The sequence below is a fragment of the Scyliorhinus torazame genome, chromosome 11 (assembly GCF_047496885.1).
Source record: "Scyliorhinus torazame isolate Kashiwa2021f chromosome 11, sScyTor2.1, whole genome shotgun sequence".
Lineage (NCBI taxonomy): Eukaryota > Metazoa > Chordata > Chondrichthyes > Carcharhiniformes > Scyliorhinidae > Scyliorhinus > Scyliorhinus torazame.
In genome coordinates, this window is record NC_092717.1 from 9,641,337 (window position 1) to 9,663,451 (window position 22,115).

At 47.3% G+C, this 22,115-nt stretch overlaps 1 protein-coding gene across 3 annotated transcripts in view; it reads left to right on the top strand.

The window, feature by feature from the left end:
* Nucleotides 1-5,046: 5,046 nt before the first annotated feature.
* The window catches only part of LOC140385100 (zinc fingers and homeoboxes protein 2-like), a 56,256-nt gene continuing 39,187 nt past the window's right edge, over nucleotides 5,047-22,115 (top strand). For 2 of the 3 annotated variants that reach the window (XM_072466919.1, XM_072466921.1), the window contains exons 1-2: nucleotides 5,047-5,239; nucleotides 20,355-20,462. The gene's annotated coding sequence lies outside the window, so the exon portion shown is untranslated. Of the gene's footprint in view, nucleotides 5,240-12,407; nucleotides 12,517-20,354; nucleotides 20,463-22,115 lie in introns of all 3 variants that reach the window. The other variant, XM_072466920.1, reaches the window with a different exon arrangement.

Consider the following 22,115-nt stretch of genomic DNA (forward strand, 5'->3'; position numbering starts at 1 on the left):
CCGCCACATCCCATGAAAGAATTAATTTGGATAAAAAAGGATCCAATGGCACTATTTTGAAGAAGGGCCGGGGAGTTCTCTCCGGTGTCACCAAAATCACATTGCTGTTTGTGGGATCTTGCTGCGCAGAAATTGGCTGTCAAGGATCCTGCATTATAACACTTCAAAAGTGCTTGAAGGTTATTTGGGACGCGCGGAGTTCATGAAAGCTGCTACAGAGCATAGGTACATGCAAACAAGGAGCAGGAGTAAACCATTCATCTCCTCGAGTCTGCCCCACCATTCAATAAGATCACGACTAATCCGATAGTAACCTCAAATCTGCAACCTGCCCCCTCCTGATAACCTTTCACACCCCCTTACCAGGAACCTATCTATCTCCGCCTTAGAAAATGGTCAAAGACTCAAACTCAGTTCCTGGAAAGGTGGTGGAAGCAAAGACCCTTGACCTCTTGACCCTCTGACGGAAAAGATTTTGCCTCGTCTCCATTGCAAGTGTTCCTTTTTTTTTAAACAAACAATTTTATTGAGGTATTTTTTGGCATTGTAAACAGTTACAGATTACAGAAATATGCAAACATCAACGGAAAACCAACACTTCAACCAAACCATAATGCACATACCCGCTCCTCTCCCATGGATACTACCCGCCTATTTATCCCTCCTACTCTACTTGAATCTCCCCCTCCCCCCTTGCTGACGTTCACTCTCCCGCGAAGAAGTCGATGAATGGTGCCACCTTCGGGTGAACCCCAGTACAGATCCCCTCAAGGCGAACTTGATTTTTTTCCATACCCAGAAAACTTGACATGTCCGAAAGCCATAGTTCGGTCTTCGGGGGTTTTGAGTCCCTCCAGGCCAGCAGTATTCGCTGCCAGGCTATTAGGGAAGCAAAGGCCAGAACATCTGCCTCTTTCTCCCCCTGGACTCCCGGGTCTTCCAAAACCCCGAAAATTCCCACCTCTGGACTCATCACCACCCCTCTTGTTTTCAGCACCCGGGACATGATCCCCGCAAATTCCTCCCAGTACCCCCATGCTTAGGACATGCCCAAAACATGTGAACGTGGTTCGCTGGGCCTCCCGCGCATCTCGCGCACTTGTCCTCTACCCCAAAGAATTTGCTCATCCGAGCCACCCTCATGTGGGCCCGGTGAACGACCTTAAACTGAATCAGGCTGAGCCTGGCACATGTTGCGGTTGAGTTTACCCTACTCAGAGCTTCCGCCCACAGCCCGTCCTCCATCTCCCCGCCGAGCTCCTCCTCCCATTTGAGTTTCAGTTCCTCCTCTGGGACTCTTCCCCCTTCATGAGCACCTTGTAGATATCCGAGTCTCTACCCTCTCCTCCTTCTCCTCTAGAGACTATTCTGTCCTGGATCCCTATTGGCGGGAGGGGTGGGAAGGATGGGATCTGTCTGCATACAAAGCCCCGCACCTGTAAGTACCTAAAGTCATTTCCCCTTTCCAGCCCAGCTTTCTCCTCCAACTCCCTCAAACTCGCAAAGCTCCCCTCCAGGAACATATCGCCCACCCTCCTCACCCCCGCCAACGCCATGTTCGAAACCCTCCATCCATGTTCCCGGGGCGAATCGATGGTTATCACAAATTGGAGCCCAGACCAACGCACCCACCTCCACTGGCCCCAAATCCGCAGGGCCGCCCCCACTACCGGGTTGGTGGAGTACCTGGCCGGCGACAGCGGTAGGGGAGCCGTGACCAGGGCTGCCAAACTGGTGCCCCTGCAGGAAGCCGCCTCCACCCGCTCCCAGAGAGACCCCGTACCCACCATCCACTTCCTTATCATGGGAGATTGGCCTCTATGACCCTCAGGATTCCGGGTCCTTGTCCCGCTTTAATATCAGCGAGATGGTGGCTTGCGATGTCGTCGGAGGCAGGGTCCCTCTGTCCCTCGCCTCATTAAAAATCCTAGTCAGGACCGGTCCCATTATCTCCGAGAACTTCTTGTAAAACTCTACTGGGTATCCATCCGGTCCCGGGACTTTCCCCGACTGCATGGCCTTTAGATCCCCCAGTACCTACTCCGCTCTAATCGGGGCCCCCAGCCCGTCAACTAGTCCCCCGCCTACTTTTGGGAAGGTTAGTCTATCCAGGAACCATTTCATCTCCTCTGGCTCTTCCGGGGGTTCTGAAGTGTACAGCTCACTATCGAAGTCCCGAAATACCTTATTCAGTCCTGCCGGGTCCTCCACTCTGCTCTCCTCCCCATCAACCACTCTACTTATTTCCCTGGCCGCCTCCCTCTTCCTGAGTTGCTGCGCTAGCAATCTGCTGGCCTTCTCCCCATGCTCATACACCACTTCCCTCGCCTTCCTAAGTTGTTCCACGGCCCTACTCGTGGATAGCACCCCCAGTTCCGCCTGCAATCTCCGTCTCTCCCTGAGTAGGTCCTCCCCCGGGGACCCCGCATGCTCCTCGTCTATCCGGTGAATCTCCTTAACCAACCTATCCATTTCTGCTCTGTCCGCCCTGACCCTGTGAACCCGAATTGAGATCAGCTCCCCCCTCACTACTGCCTTCAGCGCCTCCCACAGGGTCGCTGCTGAAACCTCCCCCGTATCGTTCACCTGCAAGTAATTTTGCGTACACCTCCGAAGTCTCTCACATATCCCCTCCTCCGACAACAGTCTTACGTCTAACCTCCGTTGCGGGCGTTGGTAATTCGCCCCCCCCCCCCCCCGACCTGCAGGTCCACCCAGTGCGGGGCATGGTCCGAGATAGTGATTGCCGACTATTCCGTATCTTTTCCTTCCCTACACAGTCCCTGCTCAAGATAAAGAAATCAATCCTAGAGTATACTTTATGAACATACTAGTAGCCCCTTCCCGTTGGCTGTCTGGCTCTCCATGGGGCCACTGCCCCCATTTGCTCCATGAACCCTGTCAGCTCCCTTGCTATTGCTGGGAGCCTACCCGTTCTGGGACATGACCGGTCTAGCCCCTGGTCGAGGACCGTATTAATGTGCCCCCCCCCCGGTCCCCCCATCATCAACTTGCGTGAGTCTAGGTCTGGGATCTTCTCCAGCACTCTTCTAATAAAGTCAGCGTTGTCCCAGTTCGGCGCATATATGTTCACCAGCACCACTCTCCTCCCCTTCGGCTTGCCCCTTACCATAAGGAATTTGCCCCCGCCGTCTGCGATTACGCCCTCCGCCTCAAATTTATCCCGCTTATTGATCATAATTGCTACCCCCCTGGACGTCCAAGCCCGTGGGGAAGACCTGGCTGATCCAGCCCTTCCTTAGCCTAGTCTGGTCAGACACTTTCAGATGTGTCGCCTGCAACATAATTACGTCCGCCTTCAGAGCCCGTAAGTGCGCAAACACGCGTGCCCTTTTGACTGGCCCATTTAGTCCTCTGACATTCCAGGTGATCAGCCTGGTTGGGCCCCCCCCCCCCCAAACACCGGTCAGCCATAACCTCTCTTGGGCCCGCCCCCGGCCCATGCACCGCTCTTGGCCGCCTCCACCACCGACCTCCTCTCCATTACCTACTTCAGACCCCTCCCATTCAGCAGAATAACTCACTCTCCCCTCCCCCCCCCCCCCCCCCCCCTCCCCAGCAACATCCCCCGATAGCCCCACCCCTGCCATCTACTGGCTGTATCCCCCCCCCCCCCCACCTGACTCCCTTGACTAGCCAATCTGCTAGCCCGGTGACCCCTCCGACCCCCACTTGTCTCACTCCCATTGTTTCCCCGACCTCATGTCCCCACTCCCCAGAACACCATCCCCCACTCCGACCCACTGGAGCAGTCTCATTAAAATGGGAAAGATCAAACAAGATGGGAACATCAAACAGCAACGCGAGGCTGCTCCAGGTACAAGACAGTCCCAGCTGTGATTGCAAGTGTTTCTTTTTGATAGCTTTTTCTCGCCCCCCCCCCCTCTTAATTCCTTTCCTCTCTTCAGCTCACATTCACGATTATTTTTATTAATCATAATCTTTATTATTGTCACAAGTAGGTTTACGTTAACACTGCAATGAAGTTACTGTGAAAAGCCCCTAGTCGCCACATTCCGGCGCCTGTTCGGGTACACTGAGGGCGAATTCAGAATGTCCAATTCACCTAACAGCACGTCATTCGGGACTTGTGGGAGGAAACCGGAGCACCCGGAGGAAACCCACGCAGACACGAGGAGAACGTGCAGACTCCGCACAGACAGTGACCCAAGCTGGGAATCGAACCTGGGACCCTGGCACTGTGAAGCAACAGCGCTAACCACTGTGCTACCGTGCCACCTTTTCCATGCTGATCATATTCATGCACCCATTATCGATCTTCCTGTTACTGCTAGGTGACGCTTTAATTAACCTGGAGTGCAGGCTGTTGAGTGTACGGGACTCTTAAGATTCAACTGTTTCCAGTACTGTGTTGGCTGGTGTGGAGACGGGACGTTTTTAGAAACCTGATATTCGCAAATGAAGATGTTTCACAGTTTATTTAATCCCACCAGCCTTTCCTTTGAACTTTTCAACAGGTCTTCTCTCTCCTCTTCCTGACCCAACGTTATTTACCCCTTGCTGGGGCATCATTGAATCATAGAGTGGTTACAGCATTAAAGGAGGCCATTTCCCATTGTGTCTGTGCTAACTGCCTGCAAGAGCAAGTTGACGAGTCCCTCTTCCCCCCTGCACTTTTTCCATAATTCTTCAAATGTTTGCGCTTCAGATAATCATCCAATTTCCCGTTGAAAGTAACAATTGAGTCGGCCTCGATTGCGCCCTTGGGCAGTGCCTTCCGGATCGAAACCACTCACTGCGTTTTTAAAAAGATGATTTCCCTCATTTCGCCCGTGGCACCTTTAAATCAGCGCTTTCTGTTTCCATTGACGAAAGAGTCGGGACCCCCCCCCCCCCTCCTGCCAGGCTATCTGCAGTGCTTCTGCCACACATTTTCATTTAGTTTGTCCTGGGGCCAGAGGAAACCCAGGGCCTACTTTGGGCCGAGCCTTTATGGCCCACCATTACCTATTGAAGCCATCGAGGAAGCTCACCAATTTTATTTTCCCCCTTCACCTCCAGTCCTAACGACGTGGGGCTGGGTTTCACAGTCGGTGACGAAGGATTGCAACTCGCCGCTGACTTCGAACAAAGGTTCCCGCGAGGATCTTGCAATCTCTGTGGCCTGAGTTTCTCAACTTCATGGTTTGGATTTGAATCTGGCGCCCAGGCCGAGGGGATCTCCAGGCATGTATCAGCAGTGACGTCATCAAACAGGGTAAGCAGCTAATCACATTGAAGTATTCTCACAGACTGCAAACCTGAAATTTAAAACCACTGATTATCCTGTCACATTTTCAGAGAACGAAATAAATAATTGTGATTGGATTAAGATAGAAGCTAAAATATCATAAACAAAATCTCAGCACGGTGGCGCAGTGGTTAGCACTGCTGCCTCACGGCGCCGAGGTTCCTGGTTAAATCCCGACCCTGGGTCACTGTACATGTGGAGTTTGCACATTCTCCCCGTGTTTGCGTGGGTTTCGCCCCCACAACCCAAAGGTGTGCAGGGTAGGTGGATTGGCCACGCTAAATTGCCCCTTAGTTGGCAAAAATGAATTGGGTACTCTAAATTGATTTTTAAGAAAATATCATAAACTATAATATATACTTTAAAACTGGTATTTTAAGGGCGGCACGGTGGCACAATAGCTAGCACTGCTGCCTCACGGCACTGGGGACCTGGGTTTGATCCTGGCCCCGTGTCACTGTCCACGTGCAGTTTGCACATTCTCCCCGTGTCTGTGTAGGTCTTACCCCTGCAACACAAATATGTGCAGGGTAGGTGGATTGGCCACATTAAATTGCCCCTTAATTGGAAATTTGTAAAAAATTATATATATTTTTATTTCTAATCCAGAAATTTCCCATTGCATAAATATAATTTAGGGCCAGTTTCGCTGCAATTATTAACAACAATTTATATTACGGGGGAAAAAAGGTGCTGATTGTTGGCAAGTTGACTCTCTGGCATTGCCATGAAGAAAGCAACAGGGAACTATAGGCTGCTCAAGCTCCTGGGTAATTCACAAAAAAGGCACAAGGCTTGGAAATTTTTTGTTGTTGCATAGAATGGATCTCTGCCTATCAATGTATTACACTTCTAGCAACTGTAAATTAGCCATGTCATGAGTTGTAGAAATTTGTTGTTCGTGTAGCGATTCGCTCACTCAGGATCGTTCAGCAAGTGCTGCCCATCAAATTCTGTTTCCATTACATGGAATTTTCTGAATGATTTCAAGCGTTTTGGATATTGTATTCAATGATTCCATCCATTGTCCTGGTTAATATGTCACCGTGGTCATAATGGGATCGGTGTATAATGTTCAATTATAAATTAGTTGATTATGTGGAAGAGCCTTGTAGGTTATTGAAATTTGTATTACGAGCCTTGCAAAAATTATTTGGGAGCGTGCTTGATTTATTTTCATTTCATGCATTTCATAAGAAATAGGAGCAAGAGTAGACCATTCGGCCCATCAAGCCTACTCTTTCATTCAATATGATCATGGCTTATCTGGCTGTGGCCTTAGCACCAGTTTCTGGCCTGTTCCCCATAGCCCTCGACTCCCTTGTCAATCGAAAACCTGTCTAACTCAGCCTGGAATAAATTTAATAAACCAGCCTCCACTGTCCTGAGGAAGAGAATTGCAAAGAAAAAAATCCACCTCGCCTTTATCGTAAATGGGAGGCCTCTTTATCTTTAAACTATGGCTTGTGTGTGAGTTTGAGAATCATTTCCCTCCGATCTTGGAGTCGGTTTGCTTAGCTTAAGAGCTGATGAGGGTATTGAGGTATATGCTTCGGTCCATATTCTGAAGGTTACAGGGTGAAACCAACTGGCTAAGAGCTGTTTGTCAACACATTTTCTCTTTCTTAAATCCATCCTGTGGAAGGGGATCCCCAGTAACTGCATCGTTGTCCCCGGTTGGGAGAGTAAGAGCAATAAAGCTCATTCATATGAGCGTTGAGAATTTTATATATTGTACAATGGATATTGCCATCCACCATCGTTTTCACTTGGAATGGATAACAATTTACTCACTGGAGATAAAAACACTTCTGAAATAAGAGACCAGGACAGCAATCTAGGAAGGCAAATTGAATGTTGTCATTTTCTGCAATGGGAAAGGAATATAAAGCAGGGATGTTTTGCTACAGCTGTACAGGGTATTATTGCTGAGACTGCATCTGGAGTTGAGTTATGGTTTCCTTATTTAAGAGGTATAATAATAATGTTTATTATGGGTGACACGGTAACACTGTGGCTGTTAGCACTGTGGCTTCACAGCACCAGGGTCCCAGGTTCGATTCCCGGCTTGGGTCACTCTCTGTGCGGAGTCTGCACGTTCTCCCCGTGTCTGCGTGCGTTTCCTCCGGGTGCTCCGGTTTCCTCCAACAAGTCCCGAAAGACGTGCTTGTTAGGTGAATTGGACATTCTGAATTCCCCCTCAGACCCGAACCGGCGCCAGAGTGTGGCGACTAGGGGCTTTTCACAGTAACTTCATTGCAGTGTTGATGTGAGCCTACTTGTCACACCAATAATAATGATTATTATTATTATTAGTTTAATAGTATTAGAAAATCAAACCTGGGCCTCTGGCATTGTGAAGCAATGGTGCTAGCCACTATGCAACGTACCGCCCATTTAAGAGGGTATAATTGCATTAGAAGCAGTTCGGAGGGTCGCTGTCTGTGTGGAGTTTACACATTCTCCCCGTGTCTGTGTGAGTCTCGCCCCCACAACCCAAAGTTGTGCAGGTTATGTGGATTGGCCAACGCTAAATTGCCCCTTAATTGGAAAAAAAAGTAATTGGGTACTTTAAACTTTTATTTTTAAAAGAAGCAATCCGGCGAAGGTTCACTTGACTGATGCCAGGGTTTGGGGAGGGGGTGCTATTGTATGAGGAAAGATTGGACAGGTTGAGCCTGTATCCATTGGAGTTCAGAAGATTGAGAGGCGATCTTATTGAAACACAAGATTCTGAGGGGACTTGACGGAGTGGAAACAGACAGGATGTTTCCCCTTTAGGTCACAGTGTAAAAATAAACGGTCTCCCATTCAAGACGGAAATGAGGAGAACTTTCTTCTGAGGATCTCAAAGTCTGTGGAACTCTCTCTTTGTCAGAGAGCAGTGCAGACTTGTTCAAGGCTGAGATAGGTTCTTGATTGAGAATGGAGTCTTGGGGGTAGGAAGGATGAGAATTGAGCCCACATTCCGATCAGCCATGATCTTATTGAGTAGGCCCGACGAACCAAACGGTGTACACCTGCCTTTGACTCATGTGTTCGTAAGTAGGAGCTCATCACCGAGTAGGAATCTGACAAAAATAACCATCAAAAATTCTAATGCTGGAGGGCAAACATTCGTACTCTTCCAAACTCTAGATTGGCTGTGCTTTTCAACTTCGCAAATCTACAAATAAATTATTGCCTGCTGTTAGTTGAGTGGAATCAGCCAGCCTTGTTGAGAATATCGCAATGTGTAACGTCTATAACAGGCGACACATTTCCGTGTTCATAGAATTTCATAGGATTTACAGTGCAGCAGGAGACCATTCGGCCCATCGAGTCGGCACCAGCCCCTGGAAAGAGCACCCCACTTAGGCCCACGCCCTCCACCCTATCCCCGTAACCCAACCCAACCTTTTTTTATCACTAAGGGTAATTTATCATGGCCAATCCACCTAACCTGCACATCTTTGGACTGTGGGAGAAAACCGGAGGAAACCCACGCAGACAGTGGGAGAACGTTCTAGAATCATAGAATTTAGTGCTGAAGGAGGCCATTCAGCTCATCGAGTCTGCATCTTCCTTGGAAAGAGCACCCCACTTAAGCCCACTCCATCCCCGTCACCCCACCTAACCTTTTTGGACACTTAGGGCAATTTATCATGGCCAATCCACCTAGCCTGCACATGAAAATGAAAAATGAAATGAAAATCGCTTATTGTCACAAGTAGGCTTCAAATGAAGTTACTGTGAAAAGCCCCTAGTCGCCACATTCCGGCGCCTGTTCGGGGAGGCTGGTATGGGAATTGCTGGCCTGCCTTGGTCTGCTTTCAAAGCCAGCGATTTAGCCCTGTGCTAAACAGACCATCTTGGTCCCCACTGTTTGTTTCTATGCATGCAACAGCTGAGCTGCCCATAGCAAGGTCCAGTACGGTGCTGAGGAAGCAGAGTCTGTAGTTCAGCACTCTGGAGTGGAAATCAACCTCATAGCAGATACATCGCTGTGCCAAAGCCTGTGGACCTTGAATGAATGAATAAACCTGGTAAGAGGCATTACACTTGAAAGTCTGGGTTGGCACATTGCAAGTGTTAAGTTATTTTCTGTAATGAGGCAGCAACAGCTTGCATTTACGTAGCACCTTTAACATCGTAAAAGGTCCCAGGATCATCGTCAAATGTAATTTTACGCCGCAACATGCAAGGAGATACTTGCACAAATGACACAACGTTTGGTCAAAGAGGAAGTTTTAAGGAGACGCAGGTGGAGTGAGTTTCGGGAGGGAGACTCGGAGCCTTGGGCCCAGGCAGCTGAAGGCATGGCAAACAATGGTGTAGAGGTTTAAAGCAAATTACTGCGGATGCTGGCATCTGAAACAAAAGCGCAGAATGCTGGACAATCTCAGCTGGTCTCGCAGCATCTGTGGGGGGCGAAGGGAGCTAATGTTTCGAGTCTTGATGGCTCTTTGTCAAAGCTGGGGAGAACTGGAAATAAGGTCAGCTTTGTATTGTTGTGGGGGGAGGGAGTGTGGGGGGGGGGGAGAAAGGGGTGCGGGGGAGGGGGGAAAAGAGGTGAGGGGGTGGGGGGGGGGGGGAAAGGGGTGCTCGATAGAGGGCCAGCGATAGGTGGAGACTGACAAAGATGTTGTGGACAGAAAGACCGGAATGTAAGTGCGGGTGATTAAGGATTTGGATTTTGTTTGTTGTCATGTGTACCAAGGTACAGTGAACAGTATTTTTCTGAGAGTTGCTCAACGGATCATTAAGTGCATGAAAAGACAAGGAAATAAAAGAAATCTGGGTGCTGATAGTAGCACATAAGAAATTAGAATGTGTTGAAGGCGGAACAAAGGTAAGCAGTGTGTCAAACGGCAACTAGGACCAGGGCACAGATGGCCCACGTAAGGGGAAGGGGGGACAATGGTGAGGGGGAAAGCAGATCAGTGGAAGAAATGAAAATAAATTGACAGAAATATAAAATGGGGTGAAGCTGGAGGAGAGAGTTCACAGTCGGAAGTTGGTGAACTCAATGTTAAGTCCGGAAGGCTGTAACGGGCCTAATCGGAAGGTGAGGTGCTGTTTGCGCTGGGCTTCACTGGAACATTGCAGCAGGCCACCTGTTCAACAACTTCAATGATCAGGGGCAGCGCGGTAGTATTGTGGATAGCACAATTGCTTCACAGCTCCAGGGTCCCAGGTTCGATTCCCGGCTTGGGTCACTGTCTGTGCGGAGTCTGCATATCCTCCCCGTGTGTGCGTGGGTTTCCTCCGGGTGCTCCGGTTTCCTCCCACAGTCCAAAGATGTACAGGTTAGGTGGATTGGCCATGCTAAATTGCCCATAGTGTCCAAAATTGCCCTTAGTGTTGGGTTGGGTTACTGGGTTATGGGGATAGGGTGGAAGTGTGGGGTTGGGTAGGGTGCTCTTTCCAAGAGCCGGTGCAGGCTTGATGGGCCGAATGGCCTCCTTCTGCACTGTAAATTCTATGAAATATTCTGTGAAACTTCAGACTGTGAATTCTCTCCTCCATCTACACCAATTTTATATTTCTATCAGTTTATCTCCGTAACTGCTTAAAACTGTCCCAACTGAGGCCCAACATGTTTTGATTCTTTTATGGGATGTGGACACCCCACGTTCTAGACCAGCACTTATTTATTGCTCTAGAGAAGGTGGTAGTGAGCTTGGAACCATGAGGTTTAGGCACAACCCACAGTGCTGTTCGGAAGGGTGTTCCAGGATTTGAACCCAATGACAGTGAAGGAACGCCGATATAATTCCCAAGTCTGGATGATATGTGGCTTGGCGGGGAACTTCCAAGTGGTGGTGGTCCTGTGTATCTGCTGCCCTTGTCCCTTCTAGTTAGTAGAGGGTCTGGATTTAGAAAGTGCTGCTGAAGGACCCTCTTGGGAAGTTGCTGCAGCGCATCTTGTAGATAAATTAATAAATAATCTTTATTGTCACAAGTAGGCTTACATTAACACTGCAATGCAGTTACTGTGAAAATCCCCTAGTCGCCACATTCCGGCGCCTGCTCGGGTACACCGAGGGAGAATTCAGAATTCTCAGCTGGTACAGGAATTGAACCCGCGCTGCTGGCCTTGTTCTGCTTCGTAAACCAGCTGTCTAGCCCACTGGTGCACACTGCTGTCATCGTGCTTCAGTGGTGGAGGGAGCGGATGTAGAAGGTGGCAGATGGGGTGCCAATCAAGCAGGGCTGCTTTGTCCCAGGTGAGCTTCTTGAGTGTTGTTGGAGCTGCGCTCATCCAGGCAAGTGAAGAGTTCCATCACACTCCAGACTTGTGCCTTGTACATGGCGTACAGGCTTTGGGGAGTCAGGGATTGAGTTACTCGCTGCAGCAGTCCCAGCCTCCTGACCTGCTCTTCTTGCCGCAGTATTTACCTGACTCGTCCAGTTCTGGTCATTGATAACCCCCAGGATGTTGATGATGGGGGAATTCAACAATATCATTCGTATTGAAATTGGGAAGAAAATGCCAAACGCTGTTACAGAAGTGGGCAATTTTTATGGTGGACGCGAACATGCCGAATGTTAAATGCAGTTTCTAATTCCCAATTGTTCTCGATGCAGTGTGGAATTACCCCATCACTTTCCACATTTGAGCATCAGTGACAATCAATGTGCCCCGATATGTGTATGTCACAGAACTGATTTGCACAGTGTGAGTAGTTAAGATTTGAAGATGTTTAAGAAAACAATTAGCTTTACAAAATATAATAATCTTTATTGTCACAAGTAGGCTTACATTAACACTGCAAATTACGTTACTGTGAAATTCCCCTGGTCGCCATGTTCCGGTGCCTGTTCGGGTACACACTGAAGCACGATGACAGCCGTGTGCACCAGTGGGCTAGACAGCTGGTTTGTGATGCAGAACAAGGCCAGCAGCGCGGGTTCAATTCCCGTACCAGCTGGGAATTCTGAATTCTCCCTCTGTGTACCCAGACAGGCGCCGGAGGGAGAATTCAGAATGTCCAAATTACCTGACCAGCATGACTTTCGGGAAACCCATGCAGACGCGCGAAGAACCTGCAGACTCCACACTGAACCAAGCCAGGAACCGAACCCGGGCCCCTGGCGATGTGATGCAACGGTGCTAACCACTGTGCTACCATGTGTTGGCATTCTTTCACAGAAGTCCGATCCTGCATGTCTTGCAATCAGGAGGTATCAGGAACATTTGATTATGATTTAAGGTCACCTTTACAAGAACATGTACAGTTAACGATACAGCAATTGGTATTGTAAGTGACTTTATATTTATTTTTTAAAAAAGTAATTTATGCTAGGTCATCTTATTTTGGTTATTTGAAGTAATTTGTTTTCTTCACAACACATTACACTGCCTAATGTCTACTGGCTGCAGTCTCTTATTAACTGGCCTGTATTTACAATATTACTGCAAAGGCTGATGTATATAAAACAAGATGGGAAGCTTAAATTCTTGTAGTTTATTGGATCTTCAATCTGCCGAAGGATTCATGCTGTTGGTTCAGGTTCAAGTTATTAAAGCACAGTCACCAAAGGCATTACAAGCATGCGTACATGTTTAAACCCTGAGCAGCAGTAATTCGTAGTGTAATTCCACAGAGCCCTGCAAGCCACAGAGTATAGTATATTCAGTCGGTGTTACTAGCCATTCATTACTCTTGCATGTTCTATGGGTATTTGCAGTGCACCTTGATTACTAGAAACCCTATGCAGTGTTGCACCCCCGACGGGACGTGGGGCCTGTCTGAGCAAGGCAAGCAACTGTTTGCCTCCTTAACTGATCGGACTGAAGAATGCTCACCGAGCCACACTTGAGTCTAAACTAGGATGTGTAAATTGTAATAGTTAAATTGCACATGGAAATCAAAATAAAGAGTGGGAAAGAAAGATGGGATTAAGGGAGGAACAGAAATAAAGTTATTTTTATTCTTAGAATCTCCAACAATTAAAACATGAAGAAGGCATGAGATTCCACACTTGTCAGTTTATTTTCATTCCCAGAGTAATTGAAGCTTGTCACCCGTCAATTGTTCACTTGAATAGATCAGCCGTATCTTTTTCTGTTGTGTTTGGTGGGTAAATAATACAGTTTCCTACTCTTTTCCGTGTATTTCAATGCCGGGTCTGTCGGTGAGATACCAGTGGAGATCAGTTTCTAGCGAAACCGGACAACTCGGAATGCAGTCTTGATGACCAATGCTGGTCCCACTATGTCGTTATTTTGGAAATTCCAGAATTGAATAATCTTTTATTAGTGTCACAAGTAGGCTTACATTAACACTGCAATGAGGTTACTGTGAAAATCCCCTAGTCGCCACACTCCGGGAATCGAACCTGGAACCCTAACTCTGTGACGCAACAGTGCTACCGTACCGCCCATTTCATCCATCAACGGCGAGGGAATGGGGCCTACGCCCAAGTCAGGATGCTGTGCGACTTGGGGGGGGGGGGGGGGGGGGGGGGGGGGGGTTCAAGTTGATGGTGGTCGCATGATCCTATCGTCCTTTGTAGGTGATAGAGTTAGCTTGGCTGGGAGGTGATTTCGAAGTGAGCTTGATGACTTGCTGGAGTCCATCCTGTAGTTGCTGCACACTGCAACCATGGCGCACTGGTGGTGGAGCAGTCCACATGGAGAGTCGAGTGGGCTGGGTAGACATTAAGTGCAATGTTCTGTTCTTGGAGTGTTACATCTGCACCCCAACCAAGTGAATGATGAGTCTTTAACTGAGAATTGTTAAATGTGCTTATATTGCTGGACTAATCTGGAGACGTCGACTAATGTGTGCTTAACACCAGCATCGACTGCTATGGTGTGCTAAAGCAATCCACAGGAAATTTAGGCATGTGTTTCCCATGACAAGATCCCGTACTATAATCAACATAATATCTGTAGAAGGGTGCAGCAGGTAACTGAAGGACAGGCTAGCTTCGACACAGAACTCGTCCTGTATTATAAGATTAAAAAGGTTTTCCACAATGTTTTTTTATAAACTCCCTCCCGAAGAATTTTTTGTCCAGCGTTTTGGTGATCAACAGAAATAAATCATAGAATGATGCAACACTAAAGGTAGTCATTCGGCCCATCCTGTCCGTGCTAGCTCTTTGGAAGAGTTATCCAATTCATCCCACTCCCCTGCTCCTTCCCATGGTCCTGCAAATGTTTCCTCCTTCAGGATTTGTCCAGTTCCCTATTCAAAGTTCCTATTGAATCTCCTCCGATCACCCTTTCAGACAACGCCTTCCACATACTCGCTCCCTTCCTGAAAATTGGCTTCTGTATCTATGTGTGGATTGTAAGTGATAAATGATTCCCCAGTGTGTGGTTTGTGTCGAGGCAGTTCTTTTGGTTGACTTTGAGTTTAGGGTTCTGTGCTATAGATTCTATTTTGTTAAGTGAACAAACTTTGCTACGTTTGTGACCTATATCCTTCCAGCCACCCACATCTTGGAAAGGGTCTAGAGGAGGTTCACAAGAATGATCCCTGGAATGAAGAGCTTGTTGTTTGAGGAACTGTTGAGGACTCTGGGTCTGTACTCGTTGCAGTTTAGAAGGATGAGGGGGGATCTTATTAAAACTTACAGGATACTGCGAGGCCTGGGTAGAGTGGATGTGGAGAGGATGTTTCCACTTGTAGGGAAAAACTAGAACCAGAGGACACCATCTCAGACTAAAGGGACGATCCTTTAAAACCGAGACGAGGAGGAATTTCTTCAGCCAGAGGGTAGTGAATCTGTGGAACTCTTTGCTGCAGAAGGCTTTGGAGGCCAAATCATTGAGTGTCATTAAGACGGAGATAGATAGGTTCTTGATTAATAAGATCAGAGGGCAGCACGGTGGCGCAGTGGTTAGCACTGCGGCCTCACAGCGCCGAGGTCCCAGGTTGATCCGGCTCTGAGTCACTGTCCGTGTGGAGTTTGCACATTCTCCCCATGTTTGCGTGGGTTTCGCCCCCACAACCAAAGATGTGCAGGGTAGGTGGGTCGGCCACGCTAAAATTGCCCCTTAATCGGGAAAAAAATGAATTGGGCACTCTAAATTTGTTTATTTTTTTTAAATAAGGGGAATCAGGGGTTATGGGGAGAAGGCAGGAGAATGGGCATGAGAAAATTATCAGCCATGATGGAATGGCGGAGCAGACTCGATGGGCCGAGTGGCCTAATTGTGCTCCTACAGCTTTAAGGTCTTCTAACACATGCATCCTCATGAAACCCAAATGATTCTCTAGCTCCACGTTTTTCGATCAACACCCACCCCACCCCCAACCCCGAGGAGGCTGCTGGACATAACTTGGCAGCTCCACACAATACGATTTGAGGGGGGGGGGGGGGGGGGGGGGGGGGGGGGGGGGTTGGCGAAAGGGCAAAGAAAACTGTGTCGCGTGACAGCACCTGTCCTGACCAATTGTGGTTGTTCTAAAGTGCTCCATAACCTGCATCTTTCCTGCGGGGCCTGTTAACTGGTAATGAATTGTCGTGGGGAGCGAAACCTGACTTGACATAAGATGGCGTGACATTGAGGGGTGGAAAAGGTCATTCTGCCTGTTGTTGCTCTGAAGGCCTCGAGCTTTCATTTTCCCAGCGCAAACGGCTGCACATGTCCCGATAATAATTTGCTATGTTAGGATGGCATAACATGCCCTTAACAAGCTTGACCTGACAGGTAGTTGATGGATGTTTAAAATCCAGTACCCATAATAGTAGCATTTTATTGTCTTTCTGGAGTTTTCTTACAGTCAGCCAGTTCTGATTTGGAACAAACTAGTTACCTGCATTAAAAACTCGTTTACCAAATTGATCCAAAAAATGTACAATCTACTCAAATCAAATGGACTCCTAGCAGTTTCTAGCCACAGCCTGTAAGTATGATTCTTTAGAGCCTAAAAGGAGAGAGAGGGTGACCGAATACAAACAAACGCACATGCAAACTATTGGACGGGGTTTGTTATCAAACCATGTGTTGGATGTATCCGTAAAAGCAAATATGTGGGTCTAATTTCAAAAGGTTGACTGCCCAGGACACCATTTACAGAAATTTTAAAATCATTACCTTCAGGTGCTTTGGGAATTTTTTTTTTTTTCTTCTTGATTGTTTAAGGATTGGGATTTAATTGATGGGTTAGTAGAGGGGAAAATCATTTTTAATTGCAGGTGACATAGTGCCAATGTAGGATAAGTGGAGGTCACCTCATCGATCCGCAAATGTAGATTGATGTGAAACGTTATGTCTTGGTCGCAGGAATACAGATCCACCTGAAAATAAGTGTCTAAATGGGGTGAAGGAGCAGGAAGATTTGGATACAGATACACATATCATTGAAAGTTGTACAGAGATGGAATTGAAAAAGTTGCGGAAACTAGCACATAGCTGTGGTTAGACCACGCTAAGAGTATTGTGGACTGTTCTGGTCTCCCATGTTATTTAAAAAAGGATATCGTGAATTAATTTACTAGGGTGATACAAAACTGAGGTGTTATACTTGCCAGGAAAGATTAAACAGGTTGAGCCTTTCTTCTCTAGCAAAGAGCCTGGGCTTGCGAAATCCTGCCAACTGTCCTGACACCTCTTTAACCTGTGATTATCCCTCTATCCAGTTGCACCGCCTGGACCTGTAAATACTTAATTACCTACTAAGACTCTCATTCAAAGTATCATCTTGCATCATTGGCTTTGTCCTACATATGCTGTGTTTGTGTAACCTACCTCTTCACTCACCTGATGAAGGAGCTACGTTCCAAAAGCTAGTGATTCCAATAAGGATTCATGTCTCACTACATTTAACGACATTTTAACCCCCCCCCCCCCCCCCCCCAAATCTGGCCTGGGCGTGCAAAATCCTACCAACTATCCTGGCTTGAGACAATTCACATCTCTTTAACCTGTGATTATCCCCCTCTCCAGATGCACCGTCTGGACCTGTAAAGACTTAATTACCCGCAAAGACTCTCATTCAAAGTATCACGTTGCATCATTGGCTCTGTCTTTCTATGCTGTGTTTGTGTAACCTGCCTCTTCACTCGCCTGATGAAGGAGCTACGTTCCAAAAGCTAGTGATTCCACATAAACGTGTTGGACTTTAGCCTGGTGCTGTAAGAGTCCTTCTGTGCCCACCCCAGTCCAACGCTGGCATCTCCAAATCTCAAGCAAGGAGAAGGTGCAGGGATGACCTGACCGAGGTCTTTAAATTACATAAGTGTTTGTAAGCGGATAGGCAAGAGCGAAAATGTTTATTACAGTGGTGGAGACCAGAACATTATGGCCACAAACATAAGATGATCATCCATAAATCCAGTAGGCAATTCTGAGAAGCTTCCTTCCCCACAGGATGATGGGAATGTGATCGCGCTACCATAGGGAGTATTTGAGGTGAGGTGAGTAGCATTGGTCCACTTAAGGGGAACGTGGAAAAACACACGCGGGGGAAAGGAATGGAAGGAAGGGATAGATGGAAGAGGGGAGGCAGGCGGTTGAATGGCCTCTTTCTGTGCTGTGGGCAGTGGTGATGTCGCTGTTAGTTTTAATCGCACGTTAAGACTTAGATTGGAATTCATTTTGGAAAAGCTGCCTGAAATGTAGCCCACTGCTGCTGGCAATATTACTGACCGCGGATGGTGAACAAAACTTGACTTTTACAAAACCCAAAGAGAAATTTGTCAGCTAACGTTGCCGTCAGAGGTAGGTTCTTTACTCAGAGTAGTACGGGCGTGGAATACCCTGCCTGCAACAATAGTGGACTCGCCAACACTAAGGGCAATTCAAATGGTCATTGGATAGACATATGGACGATAAGGGAATAGTGTAGATGGGCTTTAGAGTGGTTTCACAGGTCGGCGCAACATCGAGGCCGAAGGGCCTGTACTGCGCTGTAATGTTCTGTGTGTCTGCATGGGTTTCCTCCGGGTGCTCCGGTGTCCTCCCACAAGTCCCGAAAGATGTGCTTGTTAGGTAATTTGACATTCTAAAATCTCCTCAGTGTACCCGAACAGGCGCCGGAGTGTGGCGAGTAGGGGATTTTCCACGGTGGCTTCATTGCAGTGTTATGTAAGCCTACTTGTGATAATGAAGATTATTAATAAAGATTATTATTGGATAATGCAGGTTAGGTGGATTGGTCATGATAAATTGCCCTTGGTGTCAAACAAAGGGTTAGGTGGTGTTACTGGGATAGGGTGGAGAACTGGGCTTGGGTGGGGTGCTCTTTCCAAGGGCTGGTGCAGACTCGATGGGCTGAGTGGCCTCCTGGCACTGTGAATTTCTATGATCCTATACAAGCAATAATAAAAATGAATCTCATTCATAAAACTGCAAGAGTTCCAAAGGAAGTAGATGGCCCAATTGGGGGAGGGGGGCCGGGGGGGGTTAAATCCATTTGGAGAGTCAGGAGTTAGTTTCTTGTGTAAGTAGAAATTCTGTACAAAATTTCTGACTTTGCTCAGTCTACGGGAATAGTCAACAAAGGAAAAGAATACGTATGATTAGTGTAGGAGGTGATTGACCTTCGCACTGAACTGGGGCATTTGAAGATACATTGGAGCCTCAATATTTACTGTGGCCAGGAAAAGACCGTCATGGGAGGGTGGGACTGTTGGATATGAAACCTGGCAGTAAAGGTTTTCCTGAAAAGCATGTTTTTCAAACACTTTTCAACATGTTTCCTACTTAAACGGATGGCTGTCAAGCAGAAACCAGCATAATATCATCATCTTTTATTGTCACAAGTAGGCTTACATTAACATTACAATGAAGTTACTGTGAAAAGCCCCTAGTTGCCACATTCCGGCGCCTGTTCGGGTACACTGAGGGAGAATTCAGAATTCTCAGCTGGTACGGAATTGAACCCGCGCTGCTGGCCTTGTCCTGCATCACAACCAGCTGTCTAGCCCCACTGAGCTAAAGCAGACTTATCAGCATGGAGCAGGTGTCAGGTAAGTCCGAAATCTTGGGGGCAAGGAGTGGAGGGCCCGGCATTGCAAACGGAAAGGTGATGTTGGGAAGGGGCTTCTGATAATGCAGGAGTGAATGAGGGGTACAATCGGCCAAGCATGGGGGGTGGGGGGGGGGGGGGTTTACTTGTCGGACCTGGGAGGAGGAAACACACCTCCAGGCCCACAAGCAGTACTGTAAAGGTTCTTGCCTCGTGCATCCTTCTCCTTTTATCTGACCGGACTCCAGGTAAACTGGCTTTTGGAGTTTAAAATGTTGTTCGTGGAAGACACACAGCTGCGTAAAAGCTCTTAATGACTGGTCGCCTCTAAGGGTCAAGGTGGTTACCCCTGCCTCAACCCATCTCTGTAAAGCTAGAAGTGGGCGGGATGGGAATGTTGGAGAATTTAAACAATCTGGCATTTCCAACTGCCCTGTAACTGCGCCTATCTTTGGGAATTTAAGCCCCCCCCTCTCTCTCTCTCTCTCTAACCAGCAGGTATCTTTACATCTGTCTGTACATTTCTTTGAAAAAAATAGAAGGATCTAGACCCGCAACATTAGCGCCTCCTTTGTCTTTGCAGATAAAGGAAGACTTGCATTTCTATAGCGTCTTGATGACTTTGCGCTGTCCCAACACAATGTAGTTGTGTGGGTGGTTATCACCATGTAGTAAAAACAGCAGGTCACAGTGTACAGTGAATTCCTACAAACATCAGTGTGATTAAGACCAGATAATGTGTTTTAGTGATGCTGATTGAATGCCGGGGCTCTGGGAAGGAACTCCCCTGTTGTTTTCACAGTAGTGCTTTGGGACCTTGTACATCCTACCCGTGAGATCTGAAGGAGGCTCGATTTAATGTTTCATTTGATGTGCTGTGTGCCTCCAGTGGTTGCTGTTTTTCACCTGGTGTTTGTATCTTTTGTACTTGATTGATCCCCCATCCCGAATGGTCTCACCCAATTTTTATTTTAAAGGGGTGCTATTGACAACCCAGAGAGCTGCGGATGCACAGTCATTGAGTCGATTCACGACGGAAGTCGAGAGAGTTTTGGGTGTTCAGGGAATTAAGGGGGATGAAGTAGATGTAGAATGTGATGTGATCTTATTGAAATGGGGAACAGCATATTGGTTTCACTGTGAAATGATTGTTTTCTTCTGGCTTTTAGGGATTCTTGCTGAGCATTTGCCCTGCTGTTTTTACACGCTACATCTTCCATTTGTGATAAAGTACAAAAAGAATACAAATGCTTCTGCCGTTAACAAAAGTTGAAGCGGTGAGTTCTTTTTAATTATAGACGTCCAGTATTAAGCCAACTCTTGTTTTTATTAATACATGCAGTGACCACTCTTGCAACAGTCATATGAAAAAATGAAATTCGCTTATTGTCACAAGTAGGCTTCAAATGAAGTTACTATGAAAAGCCCCTAGTCACCACATTCCGGCACCTGTTTGTGGAGGCTGGTACGGGAATTGAACCGTGCTGCTGGCCTGCCTTGGTCTGCTTTAAAAGCCAGCGATTTAGCCCAGTGTGCTAAACCAGCCCCTGGTTTACCATATATCATATCATTCACAAATGGAAACAGACCCGTGCAGTTTTGCAGTGCAGTTGGAGGTCATTCGGCCCACTATTGTTGTGCTAGCCCTTCACTCGTGCAATTTTAAGTTTAAATGCACCAAACTCCCTGCCCTTGGCCCTTATCTTCCTTCCTTTTATTTTGTGGTTAATTTGTTCAAGGGATCTGGGCTTCCCTGGCTAGGCTAGCACGTACTGCCCATCCCTAAATGCCTTTGAAAAAGTGGTGGTGTGCTGCTGCCTTGAGCCGCTGCAGTCCATGTGATGTAGATATACCTACAGTGCTCCTCGGAAGTTCCAGAATTTGACACCAGCGACAGTGAAGGAACACCGATATGTTTCCAAGTCTTGGATGTTGTGAGTCTTTTGGGGAACATGCGGAGGTGCTGGTGTTCCCATGCACCTGCTGCCCTTGTTCCTCTAGATGGTAGAGGTCAAGGGTTTGCAAGGTGCTGTCGAAGGAGCCTTGGTGAGTTGCTGCAGTACATCTTGTAGATGGTGCACACGGCTGCCACAGTGTGTCGGTGGTGGAGGAGGAAGTGGATGTTGAAGGTGGTGGATGGGGTACGGGCCAAATAAACTGTTTTGACCTAGATGGTGTCAAGTGTTGTTGGGGCTTCACTCATCCAGGCAAGGGGAGGGTGTTCCATTACACTCCTGACTTGTGCCTTTATGGTGGACAAGCATTGGGGAGTCGGGAATTGAGTTACCCTCTGCGAATTTCCCAGCCTCTGATCACCTCTTTTGGCTACAGTATTTACTGGCCCGGATTAGATATTTATTGTGAAAAGGAGTGCAAAGCTCTTTGATTCAGCCATGCTCTGGACCAAGACGGTCTCATAGCGAATTTAGGTGTAACCTCTCTACCTGACACTGCCTCAGTGAGTTATTGAGGCAAATAGTATAAATGCATTTCAGGGGAATGAAGGAGAAGGGAATAGAATGATATACTAATAATTATATAAGACAAGAGAGAAGAGGATTCGAGTGGGGTATAAGCAGCAGCATGGATTGGTTGGCCCAAATTGCCTGTTTTTGTGCTGTAAGAGATTTGTATTTTAAAAAGTTTCCATTTTCCAAAAAAATGTGAAACTTTTCCTAACCTCTCCACATTTGGGACCATTTAAAACCAATGCCTCCCGCCATTGGATCCCCAACCAGAGAAAATAAATGGTCCCTCTTCAATCCATATCAAAAATCTTTGTAATTTAAAAAAGTTGTATTAAATCTTCTTGCCTTCTGTATCCCAGCGGTAATAGCCCCTTGTCTCCGGTTTCTCCTTTATGATTCCAGTTACAAGTTGACATTGCAAGTGAAAATATTGTGTGCCTAGGCTGTAATCCGAGACCTGAC